Raw genomic sequence first — 16,401 nt, forward strand, 5'->3', positions numbered from 1 at the left:
TAACACAATACCAAGCCCTGTCAGCTGAAACCCCCAAGGAATCGTGGGGGATATTATCAAGGGGGTTTATCTCCGCTTTTTTGGCTTTAAAAGCCATGAAAGCGGAGATAAAATTATCTCCCTATTACCAAGCTGTCGCTAACACCAGTTAGTGACAGCTAAAAGGAGATAGCGACCATCTTGGGCCCCGCTTTGCATGTCAGTGATACTTATCACTAATGACATGCAAAGTGGCGTGCCAAGATGTTAGCGACTGGAAACAGTCCCTAACATCGCTATCTCCTATTACCAACTTTTGGAGATATTCGCGCTAAGCGCGAATATCTCCAAAATCTAACACCTGCCCTGAGCAGTTCTTAGCCATGTTATCCAATGGGAGGTGGATAACATGGCTAAGAGCATTTGCTCGATAATACATGAATATCGCTGACTTTTCTGCGATAATAGCAAGGTTTATCTGCGATAAAAATCGCCGATGTGCGGCGATAATTTTTGTCTCTAAACAAGTTAGAGACAAAAATTATCGCTAGTTGTTCGTAATATGCCCCCGGGTTTTTGCTTGCAGAAATCGGGAGGCGGGAGACTAGCACTGAAATCAGTAGTCTCACGCCTGAATCGGGAGGGTTGGCATGTCTGATTTCTCTACAGCTGGGGCCATAAACTACATCCGCAGGGGTAGGTGATAGCCTGGGACCAGCCTGGCATCTAAAATGGCTGCCGTGCACGACAAAATTGTGGCATTGGAAAAAAGGCAAGATGGCGCAGCCGCTGGAAGAGATGTATCAACATATATCAGCCTCCTCAGCCACCCTCAGGAAACATAGGGGATTAGGATACGTCTCCCGCACCCCCTTATACCTAGTAATTTAATTAACGAAGCACAAAATGGCGAATTCCCATTTCGCTACCAGTTTGCGGCCCAGTTCGCGGCCCGTGAAGCGCTTCTACCGTGAAAAATCATTTTTTTTTTCTTTTCCCCACGGGACCCTTTAATAACCCCAACAACATTTCTAGGGGGTCAAGAGGGGGATACCTTGCCCCCTTTCATTAAATTCCCCCTTTGTTTTTCACCTCTTCTTCTCTCTCGATCCTACCGAGAGACAAGATGGCGGCCGCTCCGGACTGTCACGCAGCAAAAAAAAAAAAAGCTCACGCACAGCCGCTGGAAGAGATGTATCAACATATATCAGCCTCCTCAGCCACCCTCAGGAAACATAGGGGATTAGGATACGTCTCCCGCACCCCCTTATACCTAGTAATTTAATTAACGAAGCACAAAATGGCGAATTCCCGTTTCGCTACCAGTTTGCGGCCCAGTTCGCGGCCCGTGAAGCGCTTCTACCGTGAAAAATCATTTTTTTTTTCTTTTCCCCACGGGACCCTTTAATAACCCCAACAACATTCCTAGGGGGTCAAGAGGGGGATACCTTGCCCCCTTTCATTAAATTCCCCCTTCGTTTTCCACCTCTTCTTCTCTCTCGATCCTACCGAGAGACAAGATGGCGGCCGCTCCGGACTGTTTAGAATGTTGACAGACACCGGAGAGCCAATCAGCTTTCTGCGCGCAAAGTTCCGAAACGCGAAAAGTAAGCGGACCGGATCGCTGCCCGGAGCGCTGTTACAGATATATATCTTGATTTAAACGTTAATTTCTCAAAATCCACTGAAGCACATATATTGAGACCTAGCAAAGGCACATCGGGCTAACAGTCCCTACAATTTTGCAAAATTTCGTGCAAATCCATTCAGCCGTTCGAGCTAAAAGTGAGTCCAACCGCCCTATGGAAAACTCAATGTAAAAAACGCGTTTTGGGACCCCCTTTTTTCTCAGCCCCCCCTTGACGAAACCCCACCAAATTTTCAGGGGCTGCTCAGAAACGAAATGTGCCATTTTCCTGAAAATTTCAGCCGATTCCGTCCACAAACGCCAAAGTTATTAGACATAGAATTTTCAAAAATCCCATAGGGAATTAATCCTAACTATATATACCTACTGGCGATAGCCAGTAGGTAATATATATATATATATATATATATATATATATATATATATATATATATATATATATATATATATATATATATATATTCACTGAAAAAACCATAGGTTTCAGGCACGTTAGAGTTAGGAATTAGCATTTAAAAAACCTTAGAAATTCACCCCTCAGGTCCCTCGAAAGCTCCAGGAGGGGGGCCACGTGCCCCCCCTCATCATTTGAGAAGCCCCGGGGAGTGGTGATCGCGGGGCATGGGGGTCCATAACGGACCCCCAAGTCAAAAATGTAGTGTCCCGGGGAGGTGGCTGTCCCTGGGCATGTGGGGGGGGCCAGGCCCTCCCCACACAGGTTTTTTAATTTTATAAAAGCCCCAGGAATGGAGGTCCCCGGGGCTGCGGGGGGCCCCGTGAGCCCCCCGCATACATTAAATTAGAGCCCCGTGGGGTGGTTTCCCCGGGGCTGTGGGAGCCTGAGAGCCCCCCGCCCATTTAAAAAGCCCGCCAGTGGGTAGTTATAGTTAGGACCTACTTTCGATAGGAAAACCACAACATTCTATTTGGAATAACTTTGGCGCTGGTGGACGAATCTTCGCGAATTTCTCAAAGAAAATGGCCTGCTCCGCTCCGCTCCTTTCCTGAAATTTTGGGGGTGATTCGTCAAGTGGGGGCTGAGAAAAAAGGGGGGCCCCAAAACGTGCTTTCCCTATGCAAATTTCCATAGGGACCTTTATCCAGGGCTACAGCCTGAACGGCTGAACGGAATTACACCAAATTTGGCAGAGAGACAGAGTTCGGTTTGCAGATTGTGCTTTTTGTTAAATTGTGTAAATCAGTTCAATAGTTCCTGAGAAAATCAAAAGTAAATTCATAGTGATATCTAGAGACGAAGTACTGTACGCGCACGGAAATCAGTACAATTACGCGCACGAGCTGCATGTTGATTGGATGTCAACTATCTGTAAACACTCCAAACAGGAAGAAGTGTTGGCAGCCATCTTGTGAACCAAGTCACAAGTAAACAGTCCCTGTGTCCTCTTTTCATTTAAAAAAACTGTGTGTGTGGGGTTTCAATCCCCCCACACCACCTCCACTTTTTTATAGTGTTTGAAGCACACCGCTTATCACTGTCAAATGAGACAAAATCCATTCAAAGAACACAATAACATCCTCTTGGGCTCTTGATGATCTTAATTTTCTTTTTTATTTCGTCCTCTCCAATCCCTTATGCCAACGCGTTTCGCCGTGGTTAAATCAACCCAACGGCTTCACCAGGGCTGGAAATATTACAACATTTTATTGTGTTCTTTGAATGGATTTAGTCTAATTTGACTGTGATAAGTGATGTGCTTCAAACACTATAGTAGGCTGTACTAATGTATTCAGTCTCGATTAATTTAACACCTTTTAAATATTGTGCTATCAGACACCGTCAGCCATATTAAGATGTCAGCGGTCCTATGCCTCTCCACGGCGGCTTTTCTGCCGTGGAAAGGCTTACAGACTTTTATTTGGGGGCCCGTTGCGGGCCCCCAGGGGAGAATGGGGGTGGGGGTGCACCTGGGAGTACCTATGGTACCCCCTGGCTTTGCATGCACTTTTAACCTTGCGGCAGGTGCTGCTTGAAGCAGCATCCGCCGCAATGTTAAAGGTAGGGGATGTGACTGCCAGGGTGGCGGTCACATCCTAATTGGGATGGAGGGAACGCCGCAGCCTCTGCAGACGGTCCCTCCACCTCGGGGGTGGCGCCATCCTAATCTGCCCCAAAGTGAACTTTTCTTTCCCAGCTGATGCGACGCTCCTGTGCGGTGCTTAACTCCTGCTGTCAAAAGCCAGAACTCCCAGGCATCCCTGGAAAATGGGCCGCACTTGTTTCAGGTTGATAACCAGTTTTTCTATTATTTCCTTTCATCCATGAGCATCAAATTGCATGTGCAGGCACAGGAGCTTGAAATCCTATGTGTTTCTGCATTGCAAATGCCTTGTTCACGGTAATGCCCTGTGATTGTTGTTACCTTTAACCTTTTACAAAACACAAAAGTAAATTTACGTAATTTCCACTACACGCCTACTGCCACTTGGCTTTCTGGGATTTGTAGTGTGATACTCAGCAATATGGAATTTAGTCAACCATGATTTTGCGAAAAACATGACACAATTTTTATTCTTGGGAATATTTAAACCAAAGAGCGATACTGAAATATACTGAAATATATGTTCATATTTGTCCCAAAGTCTGAAATTTTTATAGCACAACATATCATGGATTTAAACTTTAAACTGTAACGAGGGTAGCCCCAAAATTAGATAGCGTTATTAAGCATGTTTTACTCTTGTGAGTGCATAGTTCCGAATCATTTTTCGCGTACTCCCTTTGTATGCGTATCCATGTTTGTGAATTCTGTCACTTTGGATTACAAAACTCATATGTTGAATACTCATGTCTTAAAGCAAATCCTGGTTTGTGCAAAATATTACTCCATTTGATATCGTTCACAAATGAATATACATACTTATTTCATTGATGATATGTCGCGATTCCTTTTGACAGAAAATGTTCTCCCTGTCCCCCTCCTCTCACATCCGGGTGGATCATTTCAAACCCATAGAATTTGAGGCTTGTCCAGTCACTTTTATGTGCCGCTTCCATGTGCTTGGAAATGGCGTTACTTTTGTCCTTGTTTTGGTCGCACGAACATGTTCGAGGATCCTTTTTTTTAGTTCACATGTGGTGCTCCCGACATACCTGAGTGCACATGGGCACTCTATGATATAGACAACATATTTACTTTTACATGTAATTAGCTCTCGGATTTTCGAAGGTTTTTTATTTGCCATTTGAATTTCTTGAGTTGGTTTGGCTATTTGGCAAACCTTACAATTAAAACACTTCACAAAGCCTTTTTTTTTTAGCTAACCCCCCTTTTGATTTGTCGAACCAAAATGGCCATTTTGGTTCGACAAATCAAACGGAGGGTTGGCTCCAAAAAAAAAGCTTTGCGAAGTGTTTTAACCCCCTTTGGCTTGAACCAATCAGAGAAATTGTATATTCATTTGTGAACGATAAAGTCTTATTGATATACAAACCAACAACACAAAACAAAATCTCATGGCAAACAAATCAACAGAAACAAGCTGGCTTCAGTATGGAGGAACCAAGAATCACCAAGAATGATCAAGACAGATTGATCAAAACAGAAATAGTCACAAAATGTGTTAAATGCAGTAATATCTTGCACAAACCAGGATTTGCTTCAAGACATGAGTATTCAACCCATATGGGTTTTGTAATCCAAAGTGACAAAATTCACAAACATGGCTACACATACAAAGGGAGTACGCAAAAAAATGATTTGGAACTGTGCACTCAAAAGAGTAAAACATTCATAATAATGCTATCTCATTTTGGGGATTCCCTCGTTACAGTTTAAAGTTTAAATCCATGACATGTTGTGCTATAAAAATTTGAGAATTTGGGGCACATATGAACATATATTTCAGTATATTTCAGTATCGCTCTTTGGTTTAAATATTCCCAAAAATAAGAATTGTGTCATGTTTTTCGCAAAATCATGGTTGACTAAATTCCATATTGCTGAGTATCACACTACAAAGAAAGGGAAAGGGAGCCTGACTCGCTTGCCTCTGCTTTTTTGAAAAACTGAATGCCCTCCAGAAACAATTCAAAGTGGAGACAAGCAAGGGAAGTGAACTAAAAGTAGTCAGTTTCATGAATTCCTCGTGAAGCAAGGTACAACCTTTTAATTTAACCCCTGGCATGCACGCAATCTGCTGAATTCTAATACATTTTATGCACAAAGAAATTCCATAGAAAAAGGATAGTTAAAAGCAACATTTGCACGAAGTGAGTTAGCAAAGCTGCTGAAAACATTAAAGGGCTGATTGATGTTCTCTGCGCAAGTGCATGTAAATGACACCCAAGACTCCACAGCACACTTAATTATGGAGCCTTTAAAACACTTGGTCATTTCTAGAAGCATGAACTTTTCTTTCCTTGATCAAGGCTTAAAAGGAAGCTCAAACGCGTTGGGACAGATATTAATGCTGCATGCCGTATGAATTTATTTTAAATAAAAGTACCTAGATTCCCTGGAATTTGGTTTCAAGGTCCTTCTTTGTCGGAGGAGGTTTTGTTGGCTGTTAAGGTGGGAGGTTCTGTGCCCCACACTTTGAAGTCACCCTTCTAGGGTCTTAGGCCCCCGAAGTCAGAGCAACGTTGTTAAGGAAAGGGAGCCTGACTCGCTTGCCTCTGCTTTTTTGAAAAATGGAATGTCCTCCAGAAACAATTCAAAGTGGAGACAAGCAAGGGAAGTGAACTGAAAGTGTTCAGTTTCATGGATTCCTTGTGAAGCAAGGTACAACCTTTTAATTTAACCCCTGGCATGCACGCAATCTGCTGAATTCTAATACATTTAATGCACAAAGAAATGCCATAGAAAAAAGGATATTTAAAAGCAGCATTTGCACAAAGTGATTTATTAAAGCTGCTGAAAACATTAAAGGGCTGATTGATGTTCTCTGCGCAAGCGCATGTAAATGACACTCAAGACTCCACAGAACGCTTAAGTAAGGAGCCTTTAAAACACTTGGGGGCAGATTTATGATGCCTTTGCGCCGCAATTGCGTCACTTTATTTGACGCAACTGCGGCGCAAACAATGCGCCCTATTTACAACGTGACGCATCTAAGAGATGCGTCACGTTGTAAAGCCCTGCGCCATAAGGAGGCGTTCCTGCGCAGGGGGAGGCGTTCCTGTGCAGGAACGCCTCCTGAAAGTGGCTGAGTGAAATCTATGAGATTTCACTCAGTCACTTTCTGACCAATGCTGCGTCAAAACCCTGCGCCTGCTTGAAGCAGGCGTAGGTCTTGATGCAGCATTGTGTACATGGGGCACCCCCGAGCCTTGCTGGAGCTGCGTCGCGCTTGTGACGCAACTCCAGCAATGCGCCACATTTCCTGCACAGATGCGTCACGCATCTCTGCTGTTTTTGCACCATGGGTGGCGTAACTGTGGTGCACGTTAACTGGCGCATCCCTCGGGATGCGCCAGTTAACATAAATCTGCCCCTTGGTAATTTCTGGAAGAATAAACTTTAATTTTCCCGTGATCAAGGCTTAAAAGGATGCTGAAACGCATTGGGACAGATATTAATGCTGCATGCCATATGAATTTAATTTAAATAAAAGTACCTGGATTCCCTGGAATTTGGTTTGAAGGTCCTTCTTTGTCGGAGGAGGTTTTCTTGGATATATATCTAGTATATATAGTAAGCATCCACCACATCTGGTGAGAAGTATCCCATTTGGAGAACTTCTCAGAATTAAACCAATCTCTAATGATGAACAAGAACTAGAAAAATGCACACGAGAGGCCATAATCAGATTCAAACAAAGAGGCTATAGTTAGGCAGTTCTCAGAGATGCCCAGACTAAAGTCAAACTGAGAGACAGAGATATGCTCCTGAAATCAGCAGGTGAGACTAAGCTGGTTAAAGAACAAGAAAACGCTGCACCCAGGCTGATTTAACTTACAATCAACAGGAAAGGAAAATTCAAACTACCCTCAAACGTAATTGGCCTATAATCCTCACAGATGCAGTGCTAGCACCATAGTTGCCAGATAGTCCAACCATCTGGTTCAGGAGAGGCATATCTATGAGGACGCAACTGGTGTGGAGTATTCCTGAGATATTTTCTGGTGAAACATGGTTACAGCCGAGACAAGGATTTTTTTAAATGCTCGAACTGCAGAGTCTGTAAGTTCGGTGTTATTTCCACCAGCTACACGACCCCGTTCAACACTAAACCTATTAAGATCAAAGGCAACTACAATTGCAAGACAGAATTTGCTGTTTATATCCTGACATACACCTGTGGGCTGAGATATGTGGGAAGTACGAAGCTACAGGTGAATGTCAGGATTTTACAGCACATCCGAGCGATTGTCAATAACAATATTACATATCCAGTTGCCAGATATTTTAAACAAAGCCACAATAATGTTCTTAGATGCCTCAGCTATTATGTAATCAATTCAGTTCCAAAACCACGCAGAGGGGGCAACAGAGAACGCACATTACGATAACTGGAATCTCGAATAATTTTGGAACTAGACAGTAAACATCCGAAAGGGCTGAACAATACTGAAGATCTACCTTTTTTTTAATAATAATCTTCTTTTGATTTTCAGTAAATGTACAAACAATTAATACAAGAAAATTCAGCCACTATGTTCGTTGCCTGATATAAATGTCTATATTTCATAGCTCCCATGTTATCATTAGTTCTAGGTACTCATGTTATACATGCAATATTCAAAATGAGATATCCAACAATGTGATGCATACATCAACACAACATAGAATATGCATTCCTATGATATTTAGCTACCAGTTGGGATTTTAGATCTAGATTTTATTGTAAATATTAGAATCAGTATGATTATCACAGTTCTCGTCCAGCTGCTATCCCCTCCTAAAAACTTTTTTTATCCACACACATTTATGATTAATATCCTTATATAAATTGATTCTTGCACCAGCACTTTATTGATAACACTAAAGCTTATCAGCTTTTATGTTTAGCACACTAGCACTTTATTGGGTAGCATGCGTTTTTACAATGAGAAACAGTCACCCTAAGTCTGAGTTTTTTTATCCACATTTTCCATTCTGCCATAGGCACATAATACCATGTCACGTACAATTAAGCTTCATCGTGGCATTTATTTCCAATCACAAATGATTTGGCATTTATGCAGCAATAGGAGCCCCGCTCTGTAAACACATTAAAACAAATAGGAACTGCGTAGTAGTTAGATATATATGTGCCACAAGTGAAATGTTGTTAACACTGATTATGGATATTTATAGCGCTTTTTGCACCGTTTTTTCAAGTTGATTTCCCTATAAGCATTTATGCAGTAAAAAGTGTTTTAGCTGGTTTTTATCACTATTTATATAGATGGGATTGTACATTTTAACTTAAACTCTATTTATTACATTTTGATACTCAACAGTGTTTCATTATATGAGTTTAAGCTTTTGTTATTCAAACATGTATTAACATATATTTGCAATTATTTATGTACTTATTCATATATTTAAGTAATACTTAATATGGTGCATTTTAATTGAGCGCTAACTCATCAAGTCATTGTTTTTGCACTTTTTTTCACTTAACCCCTTCTATGCTGATGACGGCCCCCGTCCGTCATGCACTGGGGTGGGCATGTGCTGATGACAGGTGGGAGCCGTCATGAACCAGCCCACTTAATAAAAGCGCCGCACAGGCGCAGAATCGCGGCTGCACCCAAGGGGTAATAGTGTTTGAGTGGTTCTAGTGGTTAAAACCAGCAGAAGTTAGAAGAGAGATGGTATGTAAAAATGTCACGCAAGTATTTTTTCTGTTTCAATTATGGGTGTATACCACAATGCAATGATAAAAACAGTTGGTGGACCACGTTTTTGGTATGTGATCAAGAGCATTTCCTTGCCCGAAACGCGTCATAAGGCTTAACATCAAATAAATAGTTTTTTGACACGAAGACTGGGTCTGTGACTCTCTTTCCAATCCTGGAGAAGAAGGGAGTCTCTGTTTTGTTAAAAAATATATATATAAATATTTTGACTGAAAAAAACATATGTTTCAGGGAAGTTATAGTTAGTTGGACATTTCAGTCTTAGAAAACCATTGAAATTCCCATGTTATAGTTAGTTGAGCTAAATATAACTCGCGCCCCCTCAATGCACTGCTGATGATGTCACATATTACATCATTAATGACTTGGTCAGTGATATCACTGATCACATCTCAAATGACATCACGATGACATCACTGATGACATCATCCAGTGAATCTGTGTTTCTATAAAATGTAATAAGTTTTTATATATATATATATATATATATATATATATATATACACTGAAAAAAACATAAACATAGGTTTCACACATTATAGTTAGCTGGACATTTCACTCATACAAAACCATTGAAATTCCCCTGTTATAGTTAGCTCAGCGAACTATAACTCACACGCCCGCAATGAACTGCTGATGATGTCACATATTACATCACTCATGACATGGTCAATGACATCACTCATGACATCACTGATCACATCTCAAATGACATCACTGATGACATCATCCAGTGAATGTTTGTCTTTCTGAAAGATAAATATTTTTTTATATGTATATCTAAAGGTCGATGGAAGAATGAATGGGTAAATAAGTGTCTAAATGGAGTTTTTTTTCTAAAATTGATTGTATAACTGACCTATTAAGTGTATCCTAGTGAATAGATGTATTAGCGAGTATTGTTTAAATATTTTAATATCTGTATCAGTGTCTCACTTTGTGTATAAGTGGCTGCATGGGTTGATGAGTAGCTACATGAGTGTGTATATGGGTTATTAGTTGTTTTTTTGAGTATCCGTATGAATGTCTGTATGGGTCGGTGGGGGATATTACTTAGCGCACAGACGCATCCATGAGTGACTCACTGTTTGTATGTGTTTTGAAGAGAGCATGTGTGCAGGACTGTATGAGTGGATGAGTGCGTGTATGGGTGTGTTCGTGAGTGAATGACTGTCTCAATAGTGTCTGTATGAGTAAGTTTATTTTAAACTAGCATATGTGAGTAATGATGTATATAAGTGACTATATGTGAGAGTGAGATATCCAAAGAGTTCCTGTATAAATAAGTATGTGTTTCTATAGGTGATTGTTTAAGAGAGTGAGTATGTGTACGTTTCTGTAAAAGTAAGTGTAGTGGTGTGTGTATAGCTGTATATGCAAGTAAATGGATGTTTGATAGTTTATTTGCATGCGTGAGTATGTGTGTGAGTAACTCTATGGATGAGTATCGGTGTGTAACAGGATGTATAGGTGTATGAGTACATGTGATGAGTGAGCACATGTGTGAGTGACTATATAGAACTGTTGGTGAATGAGTGGATGTGTATGTAGATGTTGGAATTACCTAATAGATTGTTGTAACTGGTATTGGTATCCCCATTTTTTTGAAAATTTTAGTTTCTATTTTTGAATGTGTGTATCAAAGGTTATATTAGGGTGAGAGGAGGTCTGCCACTCTTTCACAAGGATGATGTCATCAGTGATGTCATTTGAGATGTCATCAGTGATGTCATGAGTGATGTCACTGACCATGTCATGAGTTATATAATATGTGACGTCATCAGCAGTGCATTGCGGGAGCGCAAGGTATAGTTAGCTGAACTAACTATAACGGGGAAATTTCAATGGTTTTGTATGAGTGAAATGTCCAGCTAACTATAACGTGTGAAACCTATGGTTTTTTCAGTGAATTTGCAAGGTTTTTTTAAATGCTAATTCCTAACTATAAAGTGTGTGAAACCTATGGTTTTTTCAGTGTATTTTAAAGGTTTGTAAAATACTGATTCCTAACTATAACGTGGCTGAAACCTATGGTTTTCCAGTGAATTTCTAAGGTTTTTAAATACTAATTCATAACTATAACGTGGCTGAAACCTATGTTTTTTTTCAGTGAATTTCAAAGGTTTTGTAAATGATAATTTTTAAATGTATTAATTGTTATATTGTTTTATACTGATTTACTACATTTTTAAAAATTATTTGTTTTTAGATATTTTATTTTTTAAATTACATTACATATTTTTTATATAATTAAAAAATAAATCTTTTTAAAATATTGAAATTGTAATATATATTTTTTTTATATTTGTTTTATTTATATATATTTTATATCACAGGCAATGATATCCTATGGAAGGAAATTCAAGTTACTGTAACTATGAATAGAATTACTTTTCAGGATCAGTAGTGGGCTTAAAGATGCAGCACTGAGGTCTTTCCTGATAACAGGTGAGTAAATCAGAATTCGTAGTTCAGCTGATTTTTGAGGAATTTTTTAAAGTTCCGAAACTCCACACTTAGTAAAATTTTCAAGTGAAACCAGTCAATGTTAGCCTAAGCAAGGAAATTCAAGTTACTTGAACTACGATTAAAATTACTTTTCAAGTTCAGTAGTGGGCTGAAAGATGCAGCGCTGAGGTCTCTCCTGATAACAGGTGAGTAAATCAGAATTCATAGTTCGGCTGATTTTTGAGGAATTTTTTAAAGTTCCAAAACTCCACGCTCAGAAAAATTTCCAATTGGAGCCTCTCAATGTTAGCCTATGGAGGGAAATTCAAGTTACTGTAACTACGATTATAATCTTTTTTCAGGATCAGTAGTGGGCTGAAAGATGCAGCACTGAGGTCTCTCCTGATAACAGGTGAGTAAATCTCAATTCGTAGTTCGACTGATTTTAGAGGAATTTTTTAAAGTTCCAAAACTCCACACTTAAAAAAATTTCCATGTGAAACCGGAATTTCCAAGTAAAACATCTCAATGTTAGCCTATGGAAGGAAATGAAAGTTACTGTAACTATGATTAGAATTACTTTTCAGGATCAGTAGTGGGCTGAAAGATACAGCACTGAGGTCTCTCTTGACATGGTCAGTGACGGCTACCGCCCCTCTCCCTGTGTACCCACATCAACCCAGAACACATTGACACGGAACATGATTTGTCTTTGGAAGGCGGGGGATCGCAAGACCCCCCGGATGTATTAATTAAGATACAAAATAATAAAATTGTTAAACAAAATATACAATTTTTTATGCAAAAATATTCAGGAACATTAGATACAATCATATCGACAAGTGTGATCTGCTGCTACCTTACGGCAGGTGTGCATGCGCAGCCGGGCCCGTTAATTACCTGGTCCACCCGTGCAGCCGAGCCCGTTAATTACTCGGTCCACCCATGCAGCCGAGCCCGTTAATTACTCGGTCCACCAATGCACCCGAGCCCGGTAATTACTCGGTCCACCCCGTGAACTCCATTTAACCATTGAAGGAGGACCCTAACTCGCATCACCAGCTGCCCCTGAAGTTCTAGGAGGGGCCAGTGACCCCTCCTCCCCCTGGGCGGACACCTCCAAAGGATGATGCCGCCCCCTCAGACCTTAAAATAGCTGCTCACCGGTCATGACCTTACCGCATGTCCAATACCCTAATAAATACGACGACCTGTGGAAAAAGTACTAAAGGACAACTACACTATCTAAATCAACTTGTCATGACATACCATCATCAGGCTACTAGGGGAAAAAAGGCCTAAACAAAATTGCAAACATTATTTACACTTGAACACTACTTCGCCAAACGGGAAGCAAATACTTAATACACGAGAGATATACACAATAAACATATACACCAATATTGTAACCGACATTTATCCTTCAATTATACATCCTAAAAGGGTTAACAAATTAATTAATATCAAACCAGGTATACATAATGTACAACACCGCTTTGTTCCAGGGATGGTGGGTGGGGAAAATTAGGAGGCCCCGAGCGCGGGGCACGACCAGTGTGGGGGAGCGTCAGGTGACTAGAAGGGCCACCTGAGGGCTCCCCCCTCCTTTATTCCCGGGGACGCGGGGAGAGGGCGGCCCGCCCCCTCCCCCCACATCTCGCCGCCCGCCCCTCTGATCCGGAAGTCTGCACCACACCTTCAGGGTCAGGGATCGGGCGCCGGCCAACCGGTGGTGTGGCGCACACCTCCCGTGTAATCATTGGACGCCGGGAGATCACCCCCCCACCACCGAAAGGCAAGGGGAGAGAGGATCGCCGCACCGCCCCCTTTTCACATGGTCAGTGACGGCTACCGCCCCTCTCCCTGTGTACCCACATCAACCCAGAACACTTTGAGACGGAACATGATTTGTCTTTGGAAGGTGGGGGATCGCAAGACCCCCCCGGCCGTATATATTAAGATACAAAATAATAAAATTGTTAAACAAAATATACAATTTTTTATGCAAAAATATTCAGGAACATTAGATACAATCATATCGATAAGTGTGATTGGCTAACCTTAACAAGATTCTAATACAGCTTGTTTCCTAACCGAATCTAACATCCTAATCTGAAAATTTTTGCATACTAACATTTATGGCCATATGGCAAGGTCGCTAACTGGTGTCAGGTCTTACAAGCTGCGCCATTACCGCAGGTGCGCATGCGCAGCCGGGCCCGTTAATTACCCGGTCCACCCGTGCAGCCGAACCCGTTAATTACTCGGTCAACCCATGCAGCCAAGCCCGTTAATCACTCGGTCCACCCATGCAGCCGAGCCCGTTAATTACTCGGTCCACCCCGTGAACTCCATTTAACCACTGAAGGAGGGCCCTAACTCGCGTCACCAGCTGCCCCTGAAGTTCTAGGAGGGGCCAGTGACCCCTCCTCCCCCTGGGCGGACACCTCCAAAGGATGATGCCGCCCCCTCAGACCTGAAAAAAACTGCTCACCGGTCATGACCTTACTGCCACAGGCCAGCATTGTTACCCGACGATCTGGCCTCCCTCCTTCCTACTCCTAAGAAAGGTCGCAAATCCCTCTAGCCATGCTAATATGTTATTCGACCACAGGACATTCCCGGCCTCAGTCAAGTGTACCCCGTCCCGCAGGTAGAAATGCTCCCCGTGGGGAATCGTCTGGAACCGGGGGGCTCAGAATAATTTGTCCAACTGTGTGTTGATCCTCTTTATTGAGTGATTCAACGCTTTGACCGAGTCCCCCCCTCGCCACTGCCACCGAGGAATAAGTTGCGACCAAACCACTGTGCAACCCGCGCATGTCCTGGACACCAACCCCGCAGTGGAGATGATTTCTTCTATCAGGATGCGCCTCCCTAGCTTGGCCAAATCGTTCTCCCCCAGGTGAAGTATCACCACTGACGGGGGGGTGGGTTGCTGAGATAATAGTTCAAGAAAGTAGTCTTTGAACTGTCTAATGCCTACGCCTCCTCTCCCAAAGAAGGAAACAGAGAACCCCTTTTCCTCAGCCCTTCTCTTCCTTTCACCTGAAAGAAACACGTTTTTTGCATGCCGCATATAAGAGTGGCCCACAATCCAAATCACCAATGTCCGTTGATCTTCTTGTTGCTTGTGTTGCGATGCTGTCGTTTCTTGCCGACATTCGGCGAGTTCCTCCCCCACGTGACAGGTTTGAGAAACTGCAAAACCAGAAAATACCAAGCGTGAGTCATCTTGCCATGTTATAGCATGCCAATACGTACATAACATTTGTAACATTCAGACGACCATCTCCCAACCCTTTTAACATTTTCGGCTGGGAGTCCCCTTACAACTGCCTCAGTTGCTGCCCCGATTCTGAAAGAATAGGTACCAAATTCCGTGGGATCCAGGCCTGCTTTTGCGACCGCCAGCTCCAGGACTCTCCTAAACTGATACCTGGTCAATGGTGTACCATCTGTGTGACACAATAGTGCCCCCCCTAGCGTATCCTCCTGCTGCTTTCTAAAAGCCTCTACATGGGAGACTGGGCAACAAGGGTTGGTCCGAGCCCGGTGGAGAACTATGGTATCCCCCCGTCCCACCTGGTCGGTTTTCGATCTTTGAATTGTCACCCATATTGTATCTTCTTGGATCACACAGGCCACTTAAAGGCCGCCCAGTTTGTCCACCTTTGACGCTGCTACCTGCTCGCCTATTCTTAGAGCTCCATAGAACGCTAGTGTGAACGCAGCTTTGAAAAGCAGCACCTCCCATGTTGAGCTACAGACGCCCTGGAGTGCCAACAATAGGGCTGTGAGCCTTACCAGCCCAATCGGCTTTCTCGCATCTGTCGAGTGTCCCTGTATGCGACGCCAGCCCCTCAATGCCTTGCGCACTACAAACGTGTTCGTAGGGTCCCTCATGCCCTTGGCTTGTGCGAAGAAAGAAACTGCCGCCCTGTGTCTATTTGCAGCTGCCACCGGGCGCCCTTCCCTGTGCATCAACTCCAGGTATGCGACAAAACTGTCCTCCTGCGCCCAGCTAGCCTCCCACTTGTGCCCTAAGAAAGTACAGTAAGGCAAGAACGCCCCTTCGTATGCTGTCTTGGTCCTGGGGGCTAAGCTAGATGCCAATCTGGGGCACAAATCTGCCAGAGAGCAACCGGAAAAGGTGCTGGTGAGGGGTCTACTGAGGGGTCTACTGCTGGAAGCTGCTCCCTGAATACCTGTATATTAAAGCTAGAAAGGGCGTCAGCTGCATTATTGAGAACGTCTGGCACATGTTTGGCTCTGAAAATCACATTCCATTTCAAACATTGTAGCACAATCTCCTTTACCAAGCGCAGTATGAATGGACACGTGCCACTTGTTGGTTAATGCATTCTACCACGCACAAGTTATCCGACCAGAACACCACCGACTGATTGCTAAGGTGCTCCGGCCAAACCATCAAAGCTACCCATATCGGGAATAGTTCCAGGAATCCAATGTTGGTGGTCAAACCCCACGACCCCCACTCCTCAGGCCATCTCTGGGC

Source organism: Lissotriton vulgaris, chromosome 3_1, assembly GCF_964263255.1.
Source record: "Lissotriton vulgaris chromosome 3_1, aLisVul1.2, whole genome shotgun sequence".
NCBI lineage: Eukaryota > Metazoa > Chordata > Amphibia > Caudata > Salamandridae > Lissotriton > Lissotriton vulgaris.